This window comes from Nyctereutes procyonoides, unplaced genomic scaffold (genome assembly GCF_905146905.1).
Source record: "Nyctereutes procyonoides isolate TBG_1078 unplaced genomic scaffold, NYPRO_anot_genome, whole genome shotgun sequence".
In the NCBI taxonomy this organism is placed as follows: domain Eukaryota; kingdom Metazoa; phylum Chordata; class Mammalia; order Carnivora; family Canidae; genus Nyctereutes; species Nyctereutes procyonoides.
Window position 1 is genome coordinate 23,101,694 of NW_026575040.1, and position 14,412 is coordinate 23,116,105.

The following is a 14,412-nucleotide window of genomic DNA, read 5'->3' on the forward strand; positions in this document are numbered from 1 at the left end:
TTTTATTGGGGTTTTAAGACAGAAGGCAAAAAATGTCTGGTTTGAAAACTGAAACATTCATGATGTTAAGATAGAGTTCATAATGTTAAGATAGGAGAGTTCCCTATAAATAATGAAAACTACAAAAAGATAACCTCTGAAAAATGTATATATACACATACTATAAAAATCAAACTACATAAAACTACTAAAATAATGAGGACCATACAGTTAATGGGAATAGTTCCTGAGAACAGAAAAATGGAAGGGAGTGGGAAAGAAAAGAAAAACTAGTATTTAACACTAGCTAAAGACTAGCTATTTAAGATGATAGCTTAAAAAAAAAAAAAGCAGAACTGATAAAAGAAGGGAAGTCTTAGAAATCATTGCTATTGGCCAAGAAGCCTGGTTTACTGCCCTAAAGGTCATAATGTTTGCCTTGACACAGGTTCTTTTAAAAGGAGCTGTTGGACAGTCTTCCTTTATTTATTTTTTAAAGATTTTATTTATTTATTCATGAGAGACACAGAGAGGGAGAGAAATAGAGAGAAAAGCAGGCTCCTCACAGGGAGCCTGATGCGGGACTTGATCCCTGGACCAGGATCACACCCTGAGCCAAAGGCAGAGGCACAACTGCTGAGCCACCCACACGTCCCGACAGTCTTCCTTTAATAGCAAACAAGGGGAATCAAGAAAGCCACACAGAAGAAAAGGCAATTTAATGCAAGGAAGAGGAGGAAGTTGCTGAGAGGACCCAAAACAAAAGTTCAGGATAATATTTCTCAAATTAACACTTATCACACCAACTGAAAAATAATATTTTTAAGTGATAGAATAAGACTGTCTTTATCTTACATCTTAAAAACACATTTCTTTCATTTATCTGAGTTTCTCCAATAAACAAGGAGGCCATTGGCCATTTTCCAATATAACAGGGGAAAAAAGGAATCAACTTTTATTTGCATACCTTTATACGCCAGGTACTTTACCATATACATCTCCTCATACTAATTCTGCAAAATACTACTATCCTCATTTCATAAATGAAGGAATTGAGGCTCAGAGACAATAAAGTACCTGCCCAAGGATATATAACTTCTTTCTCAACATCGATGTGAGATTTGAGCCTGACCCCAAAATGCACACTTTTTACACTGCATCACACTGCCTCTATAAAATACTTTCTACCATGATTTTACTTTTATATTACAACACATTACACATTAACAGAAACAAATTACTAAAGTGACAGTACTTGGCAACAAGAAGCCACAGCTGGAGGCAAAAGAGAAGGATAAAATAAAACACAAAACTGTGGAACAATTTAATGCAATAACCAACAACCTATAAACATCAACAACCACAGAAAGCAAGTCAATGGCACAGAATATTATCCAATGCACACAATGAATTTTAAATTCTATATCCTCAAAATCATCTTAGTTAAATTAAGTTTGAAGGACTCCATTTAAGGTCAGTTGTCAACAAACGGTGCTGGGAAAGTTGGACAGCTACATGCAAAGGAATGAAACTGGACTTTCTTTCAAATACACAAAAATAAACTCAAAATGGATTAAAGACCTAAATGTGAGACCTGAAACCATTAGAATCTTTGAAGAGAGCACAAGCAGTAATTTCTCTGACACTGACTATAGCAACACTTTTCTAGATATGTCTCCAGAGGCAAGGGAAACAAGGATAAAAATAAACTATCAATAAACTATCAGGACTACATTAAAACAAAAACCTTCTACACAGTAAAGGAAACAATCAACAAAACTAAAAGGTAACCTACTAAATAGAAGAAGATATTTGCAGAAGCTATATCTGATAAAGGGTTAGTACATAAAATATATAAGAAACTGATAAAACTCAAAACCCAAAAAACAAATAATCCAATTTAAAAATGGGCAGAAGAACATGAACAGACATTTCTCCAAAGACATACAAATGGCCAATGGACACATGAAAAGATGCTTAGCATCACTCAGCATCAGGGAAATCTAAATGAAATCTACATACTTGTCAGAATGGCTAAAATTAAAAAAAAAAAAAACATACAGAAGAAACAACAGTGTCGGTGAGGATATGGAGAAAAAGAAACCCTCCTGCACTGTTAGTGGGAATGCAAACTGGTGCAGTCAGAGTGGAAACAGTATGGAGGTTCCTCAAAAAGTTAAAAATAGAACTACCCTATGATATAGCAGCAATTGCACTACTAGGTATTTACCCAAAGGATACAAAAATACTGATATGGAAGCAGTCCAAACATCCACGAATAGATGAATGGATAAGGAAGATGTGGTATACAATGGAATATTGCTCTGATTGGTCTGTTATGCCCATGTTTAATCCTAATGGTCAAATGTTCAGAAAGTCATAGCGATAACCAGATACTAAATAAGAAGCACAGCGCTTTTTAGCTGTTTATCTGCTAGACGCAGTAGAGATACAAAAAAAGTAAAGGCCCAGTCACTTCCTTCTGACGTCAGGTACCAAAGTAAGCACGTTTGGGGATGACCAACCCTAAGTGTCCTTGTCTGGGACCACCCTTATCCCGGGTCCTGTTTAGTATAAGGTCTAAGCAACCAACCACTAATGCCTCCTCCCTCATAGGTATTTGGTGTAGGGGATATCCCTAGTCCTAGCAGGATAGAGCAATCCAATTCTTCACCAGGAATACAGAAAGCTGGGAAACAAAACCTAAATGGAGAGTTCACGTGTCATCCAGTCTGGAGTCAGCATCACAGCAAGTTTAAGTCACATTTATGCTGAAGCTAAGGGGAAAGCAAAAACCAAGAGAAAGCCAGTCCAAAAAGGAGAGGATAGAGCAGGGCTGAGTCTAGGATAAGGAAGAAAGGCACTTGTTTTGGGTGCATGATTTAAGAGGGCACCAAAACAAAACAAGAAACACCTCAGTAATCAAGATAGGTAAATATTGTAATGCATAGTATTCTTAAAAATCCAAATTAATGTCCTACAATGGAGCAGAGGCACAAAAGGAAGCTGAAAGCAGAGGAAAGAGTACAGGAGCTTTCCAAGTGCCTTCTCTGGGTTCCAGCTGAGAACCCAGCTCTAAGGGAGCTCGGTGGTCTACAATAACAATCCACTACAACTTCCAGCCCTGCCATACTTTCTGGAAGCTTAAGTGGGTTGTGTTCCCTAAGACCTCAGAGCCTTGACTAATACATTCTATTTTGGAAAATGAAACATGCACATAAAGCTATTTAAAAAAAAATCAAAGCAATATAAAATTAACTGATAGAAGAATGGGATTGGTAAATAGTGTTACAAAAGTTCAGAGATCACTGTGGATGGTCAGGGAAGGACAGATTTAGCTAGATAGAGAGAGGAGAAGTATATACTAAGGAAAGAGATCAAAGTACAGTGCAGGTGGGGAACAAATGGGAATGGAGCCAGCAAAAGAAGAGGAAGAAAAGTAAAACTGAAAGAGTGATCTTCACACACCCTGTGTTCTGGTCAAAGTCATACGGTTTCTTGTTTTTCTGTTTCCAACCCTCCGATCACACGGTTCATTACATACCTTTCCCCTTTTCTCAGGTTTAAGTCCTTTCACATCTTTCAGGGACAGTTCAAACAACATTTATCTGAAGAGACTTCCCTGGTATCCTACTCAAAAGGAGATATATGCCAGTACTAAGGTTTTGGTAGTGGGAAAAGAGAGAAAGAAAAGAGGATATGGCAGGAGGAAGGCTAAGGAGCTGAATGCAGTGACAAGTGCTACTCTCTGGAGAGCAAACTATACCCAGGAGTTCACCTGGGATGCGGTACAATGTCTTAGGAGAGTAGAAAGATTGTCTGAATAGCCAAAATATGGAAAGAGCCCAGATGTCCATCAATAGATGAATGGATAAAGATGATGTGGGGGCTGTGTTTGTGTGTAGATATATTTATCTGTATATATCTATATAGATATATATATCCGTGTATATCTACACACACACACACAATGGAATATTATTCAGCCATGAAAGAAAATGAAATCTTGCCATTTGCAATGATGTGGATGGAACTAGAGGGTATTATGCTAAGTGAAACAAGTCAGTCAGAGAAAGATAATTATATTTCACTCATATGTGGAAGTTAAGAACCAAGGCAGAAGATCATAGGGGAAGGAAGGGAAGAATAAAATTAGACAAAATCAGCAAAGGAGACAAACCATAAGAGACTCCTAACTCTAGAAAACAAACGGAAGGTTGCTGGAGGGGAGGTAGGTGGGTGGGGGATGGGGTAACTGGGTGATGGGCATTGAAGAGGGCACTTGATGGAATGAGCACTGGGTATTATATGCAACTGATGAATCACCAAAGTCTACTTCTGAAACTAAAAACACACTATATGTTAATTAATTGAATTAAAAAACAAAAAAGAGGGACACCTGGGTGGCTCAGCGGTTAAGCACCTGCCTTTGGTCCAGGGCATGCGTGATCCTGGAGTCTCAGGATCGAGTCCCACATTGGGCTCCCTGCATGGAGCCTGCTGCTTTCTCTGCCTATGTCTCTGCCTCTCTCTGTGTGTCTCTCATGAATAAATAAATAAAATCTTTAAAAAAAAAAAAAAGAAGGCTGTTTGACAAGGAGTAATAATGGAGGCTCAAAGTGACAAAGTAAAGGCAGGTGTAAAGGGGGTACGAACAAGGCCTTGCAGAGGTAAAAATACGTGCTTGACTTACAAATAATCACGTACTTACTGACAATTGCCAATATACTTTTTAAAGATTTTATTTATTTATTCATGAGAGACACAGAGAGGCAGAGACATAGGCAGAGAGAAGCCTGATGTGGGCCTCAATCCCAGGACCCTGGGATCATGACCTGAACGGGAAGGCAGATGCTCAACCACTGAGCCACTCAGGTGTCCTAATAATTGCCAATCTAAGGAAGCATTTTTCCCTACCACTATCCCACCCCACCTACTCCCACACTCCCCCACTAAGCAGCTATAATACCCCAGTGACCATATTAAAGAAGAAACAGGAAAGAGTACTTTAAGAATACTAACTTTGGTTAATACTCACCTGCTATGAACAAAAATAAATTTTGGGTTTATTATTTCAAATTTTGCCATACCTGCCCTAGAGTAAGGCCTTTCTGAATAGATGCCAGACTGATAACATATATATTTGAGGGAACCAAAATATTTTGTTAGTTATAGTTTTCCATATGGAAATCCCTTACCTTACAAAATCAATTAATAACCTCCTGCTCAAAAGGACTGCTATGCAATAGGCTCAGGAACTCCAAAACTCCTGCCTATAGGTCTATATACATATTAAATAATATATAAATGTCAGACCGTTGCTTCTGGTTGAAACTAAAAGCTCTAGGAAGTGTCTTAAACACCTAGAGATTACACGCGAAATAAATTCAAACTGCCATCGCACTCTCATTCACTCTTGTCCCCTGAGCCCTCATTTTCTCACAGCTTGCCATGTTTTCATCCATGTTTTCTCACACACTTCAGAAACTGTATTCACTTGTATGTACTTGTGGTGATTTTAGTGCTTAGATATGCTCTGATAGAAAACTGTTTATTTGTAAAGGGTTATCTCTGTGTATCAAGTACCTTAGTTTGCAAGTCTGTCTTGATGTGTTTGTGTACTTTAGTGAGTAGGCGTAGGTGTTTGAGCATATGTACCTGAGGGAGTGTATATCCTTACAGGTCAAAAAGTGTGCATATCTGTGAGGGAAACTTGTCTGTATTTCAATGATTCTCAAACTATTAAGAGTATAAGGGCAAAAGAAATCAGTCACAAGAAACTATATGCTGTATGATTCCATTTTTTTTTTAAATTTTTATTTATTTACGATAGTCACAGAGAGATAGAGAGAGAGAGGCAGAGACACAGGCAGAGGGAGAAGCAGGTTCCATGCACCGGGAGCCTGACGTGGGATTCGATCCCGGGTCTTCAGGATCGCGCCCTGGGCCAAAGGCAAGCGCCAAACCGCTGCGCCACCCAGGGATCCCTGTATGATTCCATTTTTAATGAAATATCCAGAATAGGCAGAAAGCAGATTAATGGTTGCCTGGGGGGTGGGGGCGGTGGGGGACAAGAGAAGCTGGTGAAAGCCAGCAGCAGCTGCTAATAAATAGGGGTTTCTTTTTTTGGTGTGATGAAAATGTTCTAAAATGGACTATGGTGATGGCTGCTCAACTCTGTGAATATACTAAAAGGTATTGACTGGTACTCTTTCAATGAGTGAATTGTGTGGTGTGTGAATTTCAATAAAGATGTTACATATTAAAGAGGAAAAAATAAGGGGTGTCTGGGTAGTTCAGTGGTTGAGAATCTGCCTTCGGCTCAGGTTGTGATCCCGGGATCAAGTCCTGCATCTGGCTCCCCACAGGGAGTCTTCTTCTCCCTCTGCCTATGTCTCTGCCTCTCTCTCTGTCTCTGATGAATAAATAAAATCTTTTTAAAAAATAAAGAGAAAATTAAAAAACCAGAGCTGTCCCATATTTCCATAGAAATATAATCTACCTGGAAATCTTTGTTTCTGTTTTACTTAAGTTTTGGATTCAAGATTCCCTACTGGTAAGTCTCCTAACTGGTCTTTTCTCCGTCTCCAGCTTTGTCTTTACTAACAACAGTAACACACACGTGGAAGGCAATGTTCACTGATTATTGCTCAGCCTTTGAAAAGAACAGGTACACTATGGTTACATCCATACAAAAACATGGATATGGATGAACAAAGTCTGGAAGAAAATGAGGAAAAATTCAAATAGTTACATTGGAGTGAAAATGTGAGTGGGATGTGGGAAACAAAGGCAAAGGAAAACTAAATTTCCTTACTACTTGCAGCCCACTGACAAGTCCTTAAGATAGGCAGAGTGACATTTCTCTAGGAACTCAGCTGCCTTGATGTTAATGCTTTGCTAGGGGCAAAAGGCAATCTTAGCTCAACCCCCAGGATCTTGTGGGTCTACTTTAGAGTATGAAAGTTCATTTGGAAACTTCCCTTACCTCTACCCCCCAAGATGTATGTTGGCAATCACCTCCAAGCATATAACCCACGGATATGAAGGGTCTCATGACTAAGGTTTATTGGACAGGAATAAATGACCTTTTCCTAACAATAGCTAGCCCCATCAAGGTCCTGGAAACCTTGCTTCCAAACTCCCTTAGAGACTTACATCATCCCTAACTCGCTCCCAACCTGAAAGTATATAATGGGCCACTCCTCGTGACCCAGCACAGCTTTCTGCCCATGTCCCATCTTCATGCTTAAACAAACACCGTTTTGCACCAAAGACATCTCAAGAAATCTTTCTTGGCCATTGGCTCCGAATCCCAACATGTTTCCTACCTCATATTTGAGGTGGCACTCTTTAAAAAATAATATTGTTGGGATCCCTGGGTGGCGCAGCGGTTTGGCGCCTGTCTTTGGCCTGGGGCGCGATCCTGGAGACCCAGGATCGAATCCCACATCGGGCTCCCGGTGTATGGAGCCTGCTTCTCCCTCTGCCTGTGTCTCTGCCTCTCTCTCTCTCTCTCTCTGTGACTATCATAAGTAAATTTAAAAAAAAAAAATATTGTTTTATGTTATCAGTCAATACAATCTGGGAGAAAAAATAACCTTTTTAGAAATTGTTACATGACAAATTCAGGAATTATGCGACACAAAGGACTAGACTGGAGTAGGAAAGCCATTTCAAATTCAAATTCGTTATTAGCATTCCTCCATCAGAAAATATAAGGTAACCACCTCTGGATCAATCTCAGGGTAGCTGCAGTCTGGAAGAGGGGCATAAAAGGTTTTTTTTTTTTTTTTTTTTTTTTTTGTATTTTTCTTTTGTTTTTAAAGATATAGGGCCCATGCATAAGAAACTAAAAATAAAAGCACAAGGAAAATAGAAAGTAGCTCTACTGATTTTCAGTTAAGATTACAAGTCCATCTAACCGAGAAAGGAAAAATTTTTTTAACCCATGTTGCTGGAACCACAGATATCTGTATGAAGGGAAAATGAACCTAAACCCCTACCTCCCATCTTAACACAAAAATTAATTTGAGACAGATCACAGACTTAAATGTAAAACCTAGAACAAGGATGCTTTTGGAAGGAAACAGAATCTCTGCAACACTGGGGACAGGCACAAGAAACACTAACCATAAAGTTAAAAGTTGATAAAATGGACTTCATAAAAATTAAAAATTTTTGCTTATCACAACATCAAGAAAGTAAACAGAAAAGTCACAGACTAGGTAAAAAATATTGTATATTTGACAAAGGACTTGTACTCAGAATATATAAAGAACTCCTACAAACAATAAAAAGATGAACCACCCGGTGAAAAAATAGGCAAAAACTCTAACAGATACTTTACAAGAGAAGCCAATTACTACCCAGTAAAGCATTCAATATCCTTAGTCATCAAAAAAATACAAATTAAAATAATAATGAGGTACCATTTTACAGCTTCCAATGTGGCTAAAATAAAAGAGGCTGACAGCACTAACATTTGGCAATGTTAAAAATGTGAAGCAACTGGAACTCTAACCACTTTGGAAAACTGTGGGGCAGTTTTTTAATAAAGTTAAACATACATCCACCCTATGACTCAGTAATTCCACTCCTAGGTATTTATCAAGAGAAATGAAAATATCTATCCACAAGAGACTTGTAAAGGAAATGTTCATAACAACTTTATTTCTAATAACCCAATCCTGGAAAAAACCCAAACACCCATCAAGATAAAACATAAAGAAATTAGGCTATATTCATACAATGGAATACTACTCCTCAATAAAAATGTATCAAGTGGGATGCCCGGGTGGCTCAGTTGGTTAAGCATCTCTGACTCAGGTCATGATTTCAGGGTCCTGCGATTGAGCCCCACCCCCACCCCACCAGCTCCCTTCCTGTTGAGCCCAGAGCTGAGTCTGCTTTTCCTTCTCCCTCTGCCCCTCCCCCTACTTGTTCACGCGCTCTCTCTCTCTCTCAATAAAATCTTTTAAAAAGTACCAACCGCTGATACAACACAGGTGAATCTCAAAAACATTACATGAAAGAAGCCAGACACACAAAAAGCATATACTACTGTACGACTCCATTTATGTTAAGTCCAAGACAAGGCAAAACAAATCTATGGTGTCAGAAATACAGAGCTGAAACTGGTTGCTTCCACTGGAGGAGAGTGGGTGAGAAAAATGACTAGAAAAATGATGGCATGAGAGAACTTTCTACAGTGATAAAAATGTTTTCTATCTTATTTTGGTAAGTTACAGTGTATAAAATGGTTAGAACTCCTTGAACTAGATGCTTAACATATGTGCATTTTATTGAATGCTAATCATACCTCAATAAAAATACAAAGTAGCACTCTGCTTCAAGATATAAGTTCATAATTTTGTTTTAAATGAAATTCTACAATATAATAGACACATACACTTTCAAATATTTGTCACTCTGTATTATTCACATCTCCATTCCTTCATTACTGCAAATTACCTAATGGATTAGAGACACAGATATTAGAATATGTGTTCATGTTTAATATTGCATAAATAGCAGATTTGGTTTGATTCTTCACAATTTCAGTATGTACCTAATGGACTGTTAGAAGTCCAGTAGACTTTTCTGTTTTCTGTAGCATTTTCCTCTCAATATGAATTTAAGGTTGTGATTTACAGTTGAGTGGATCTTATATAAAGATGAGAATAAGTGGGTGGAGCATGACTCCCAAGCTTGGTGTTGCAGGTTCAGGCCCCACACTGGGTGTAGAGATTACTTAAAAGAATAATAACATTTAAAAAAAAAAAGAATAATATTTAAAAAAAATTGAGACTAAGTAAGACAAACGTCTTCAAGGAAAGTCACTGAAAGGAGAATAATACTTTAGGCACTATGACAGCCTAGAAAAGAATACCCTCCTCAACTATTTTAATCAAGACAGAGCCAATACATATTTAAATTTAAGAACTGAAAAGCATGATGGTTAGTTTGTCAGCTAATTGGATTTTTTAAAAATTATTTATTTGAGAGAGAGAGAGAAAGAGAGTGTGCATGCAAGCATAAGGGGGGGGGGAGCGGGAGAAGCAAGCTCCCTGCTCAGTTGGGGCTGGGATCATGACCTGAGGCAAAAGCAGACGCTTTACCAACTGAGCCACCCAGGCAACCCACTAATTAGATCTTCAAAAGAAAATACAGTCTAAATAACAAGACTTATTGCATTAGTAATATATACTAGGTACATCAGACTAACACCCAAAAACCCACAAAGCCCTTTTCTCCTGTTTTACTAGGATCTCTTTTGTCTTTCCTACTTCTTACCTTTTCCTCTCCCTCTTTTGATCTCTATCCAGATTACTTTTATCCCCACCACCCCTCACCCTTCCTATGAGATCACTAATTGATTTTCATATAGCCAGCTCACCACAAGTTCTGAATAAATCTACAAAATTGTACTGTATTTTTATATAGATTTGTCACAATAGACTCAAACATTAGGGGGGTGGTGGAGGGGAGGGAAGCAGTGATGACCAGTGAGTAGAAAAAAAGATAGTTTTGTTTCCCAGCCCCACAACTGTAAAAGATCTCTCCTTTTGAATACCTACTACAGGCTTTTATTCCCTACACATGGCTCTTACAATTGTGCTCTAAACTAAAACAAGTACACATGCCTAAAATCAGAGAGAGTAAGTTCCCCAAAACTATGTTTTCTATGTCTGTATTCACCATCAGCCTAAGATGGTGCCTTGTATAGGATGGGACAAAACACATATTTGTTGAATTAGTGAACTACTGAATTAATGGAATGAGAACAGTGGAGGGTGGAAGACGAGAAAAAAAAGGTGAGACAACATAGCAAAGAGAAAGGAGAAAGGAAGGACAGAGGAGAAAAAGGGGAGAAAAAAACTTGTGAAGGCACTTATTTTTGTTAGAATGAACAGAATTACTTTTAAAAACTGAGAGTTGGGAAAAGCTATTGCTATGTATTTTAGTATCACAGCAATCAGTACCAGTCATTATAAACACCTTTAAACACCTCCCACCCCTTGATATTTGAAGTGTGAGAGACAACAGCATTCCTTATGTGACACACAGATTCTAGGGACCTTCTTCAAACCTACAAGATCCTGGGTCATTTATGCATATTAAGGTCTGAAAAGCACCACCCTACACCCTTCAGGTCCTTTCTGTTGTACTGAACCTGTGTTTTATGTAAATGGACCAGTACTGGGACTTGAAAAATCTCTGATTAAAGTGAAATTGATTGTTCTTTTTTTTTTTAAGATTTATTGGGGGTGGGGGGATGCAAGCAGGGGGAATGGCAAGCAGAGGGAGAAGCAGACTCCCCACTGAGCAAGGAGCTTGATGTAGGACTCCATCCCATGAACTGGGTTCATGACCTGAGCTCAACAAACAGAGCCACCCAGGCCTAGAGTGAAATTGATCATTGTAATGGGATGTGACTTGGATGTGTTTAATGTGATCTATGTATTTAACTTTAGGTGAAGTTATTCAAACTGTAGAATAATTTGGCCTGGAGGATAGACCACAAAACTTTGGAACTAGTCATAAAAATATGATCAAAAGAAATTGAGCACGGGACAGTAACATCCTCAGGAAATCATTTTTGTTCCTTTAGGCCTACACAGGGCTTGGAATGACAAATGTGGTGTTTCCTGAATGAATAAAATAACTGAATTTTAAAAATCAGAGATATTTAAGGCTAAAATAATCTTGGGGTCATCTGGTCCAATGACCTTATTTTTTTACTTTTTATTTATTTTTTAAAAAAATTTATTTATTTATTTATGATAGGCACACAGTGAGAGAGAGAGAAGCAGAGACACAGGCAGAGGGAGAAGCAGGCTCCACGCACCGGGAGCCCGACGTGGGATTCGATCCCGGGTCTCCAGGATCGCGCCCTGGGCCAAAGGCAGGCGCCAAACCGCTGCGCCACCCAGGGATCCCTATTTTTTACTTTTTAAAAAAGATTTTAGGGATGCCTGGGTGGCTCAGTGGTTGAGCGTCTGCTTTTGGTTCAGGGCATGATCCTGGGGTCCTGGGATCAAAAAGTCCTCCCTGAGAGGAGCCTGCTTTTCCCTCTGCCTGTGTCTCTACCTCTCTTTCTGTGTCTCATAAATAAATAAATAAAATCTTTAAAAATATTTATTTATTTACTTGGGGGGTTGGGGGAGGAGGGGGAAGGAGAAGCATTTTCTCCGCAGAACAGGAAGCCGTATCATAGGACCCTAGGACCATGACCTGAAATGAAGGCAGATGTTTAACAGACTGACCCACCCAGGAGCCCCTAATAAACTCATTTTAGGAGCACCTGGGTGGTTCAGCTGGTTAAGTAGCTGCCTTTGGTTCAGATCATGATCACAGGATTCTGGGATCCAGTGCCACATGGAGCTCCCTGCTCAGTGAGGAGCCTGCTTCTCCCTCTCCCTCTTCCCTGCCCCTCTTGCTTGTGCTCTCTCTCTCTCTCAACTAAATAAAATCTTAAAAAACAAAACAAAAAACCACACCGTATTTTAAAGATGAACAAACTTGGGGCACCTGGCTGGCTCGGTGGTTAGAGCACGAGTCCTGATCTCGGGGTTGTGGGCTCCAGCCCTACAAGAGGTGCAAAGATTATGTATAAAAGTAAAAGATGTGCCAACTAGAAATACGGAGCAGATGTAAAGCAAGCAAGCTAAAAGAATCAGAACATACTGGGTCTCGCATTTTAATTGTTTCTTTCTTACAAATGAATTAGAAAGGGATTTTAAATATAATGAAATGATTATAGAATCAGAAAGAAGCGGTAGCGTAAAAAGTACCAAGGACTAGAAGGGAGAGACTAGAAAGAGTAAATGAGGTTGGACAAAACTATCTTTCCAAGCCTAGTATATTTTTTTGACAGCCCAATTAATTAATCAACCAACCTAATCTGCCAAAAAATTAAACTGAAGGATTCTCAGGAAAAGAAACATGAGCTGCATGAAAATGTTACAAACCAAGGGAGACCGCACAGAACTCACTTAAATCTCCACAGGCTTATTTCCTGTTCAAAAATGACCTCCTGGGATAAGTTTTACTGCAGTGTTCATTACCAGGCGACTTTTGGTTTTAAGAGAAGCCAAGGGCAAGTTGGAAATGCGATTCTTAACTAAACATTTAAAAAAAAAAAAAAGGCAAAAAGGAAAAAAAAGCGGCTGTTTCCCATTTGTTTGTAATTAGATTGCAGGCTTGCAGAGGAAACACACCAACTCTATAAGCAAAAAATACAACGACCCAGTCACGTCCTCAAAACAAATCAACACACAAACTTTACAGCTGGATCCAGCTGTGCTGCACAGGAGCCAGGAATTTATTTTAAGGCCGAGGATATAGATCAATAACAGCGAATGCAGGACAAGCCAGATTTTAATCCCCGCCCGCAAAAGGGTGTGACCTAAAGGTTTTGGGGTTTGCTTTTTTTTCTTCTTCTTCTTCTTCTCTTTTCTTTTTGCAGAAGCCTTTGAAGGAGTCTCGGCGAGGAAACCTTCAGAGGATCGTCCCCCAGCTGCGCCTCGGTGGAGTGGAAGGGGCGCAGCGGCACGGCGGGCTCGCACAGCTCGGGCGGGACGGGAGGGGCCGGTCCCGAACCCGGGGAGGCCGGGCCCCCGAGTGATTCACCGGCCACCGGGGGTTCGCGCGCCTCCACCGCGGGCGACGCCCAAGGCGCCCCGCAGCCCCGGCCCGGCCCGCCCCGCCCCACCGCAAGCAGCCACCACCGTCTCCCCGCGCCCCGAGAGACACCGGTAGGTCGGGAGAGCCGGGCCGGCGGTGCAAGGCAGCAACCTCTCCCTCCTCAGCCACCATGGCCGGTGCGGCTCCCAGCCTGCGCCCGCAGACGGACTTCCTGGAAAGCACCCGGCTGCGCTTACCTGAACGGCACCCGCCGGGGCCGCCGACCTTCTTCACAGACCCGCGAGGACGGCCTGCCCCTCGGTCCCCAGCACCCGCCCGTCCGCCTGCGTCTGCCTCCTTGGGAGTCGCCCGACCCACTCCGCCGCGACAGCCCCAGCCCGACCGCGCTGTCGGTGCCGCTGGTTCCCCCTCCGCCACAGGCGCGCGTGCGCACTCGCAGCGTTCGGGGCATCTTGGGAGTTGTAGTCCAAGCGAGGAGGGCGACGCTCAGCGCTGACCCTAGTCTTTGCAATCGGCAGGCACTACATTATAAGAAACTGCGGATAGTAAGCCTTACTCCAGCCGGGGACAACGATCTCGACTAGTGGGAACATCTACCTTCGACCCTGGGGGCTATAAACAGCAACTCGAGGCTCTACAGATTTCCTCTTTTCACTTTTATTAAAGAGGCACACAAGGCAGGGCTTGCTAATGCGAGGGTTTGACATCGAGCCCAATAAACTCGTCGTGAAAAACTGATGGAAAAGTAGACAAAGGCGAAGACACTTAGGGGCATAAATCAGG

At 40.8% G+C, this 14,412-nt stretch overlaps 1 protein-coding gene across 1 annotated transcript in view; it reads right to left on the minus strand.

Annotated features, from left to right (window-relative positions):
• The window catches only part of TMOD3 (tropomodulin 3), an 85,432-nt gene extending 71,393 nt beyond the window's left edge, over positions 1 to 14,039 (minus strand). Inside the window, exon 1 of the mRNA XM_055320132.1 lies at positions 13,866 to 14,039. The gene's annotated coding sequence lies outside the window, so the exon portion shown is untranslated. The remainder of the gene's footprint in view (positions 1 to 13,865) is intronic.
• Between the last annotated feature and the right edge of the window lie 373 nt (positions 14,040 to 14,412).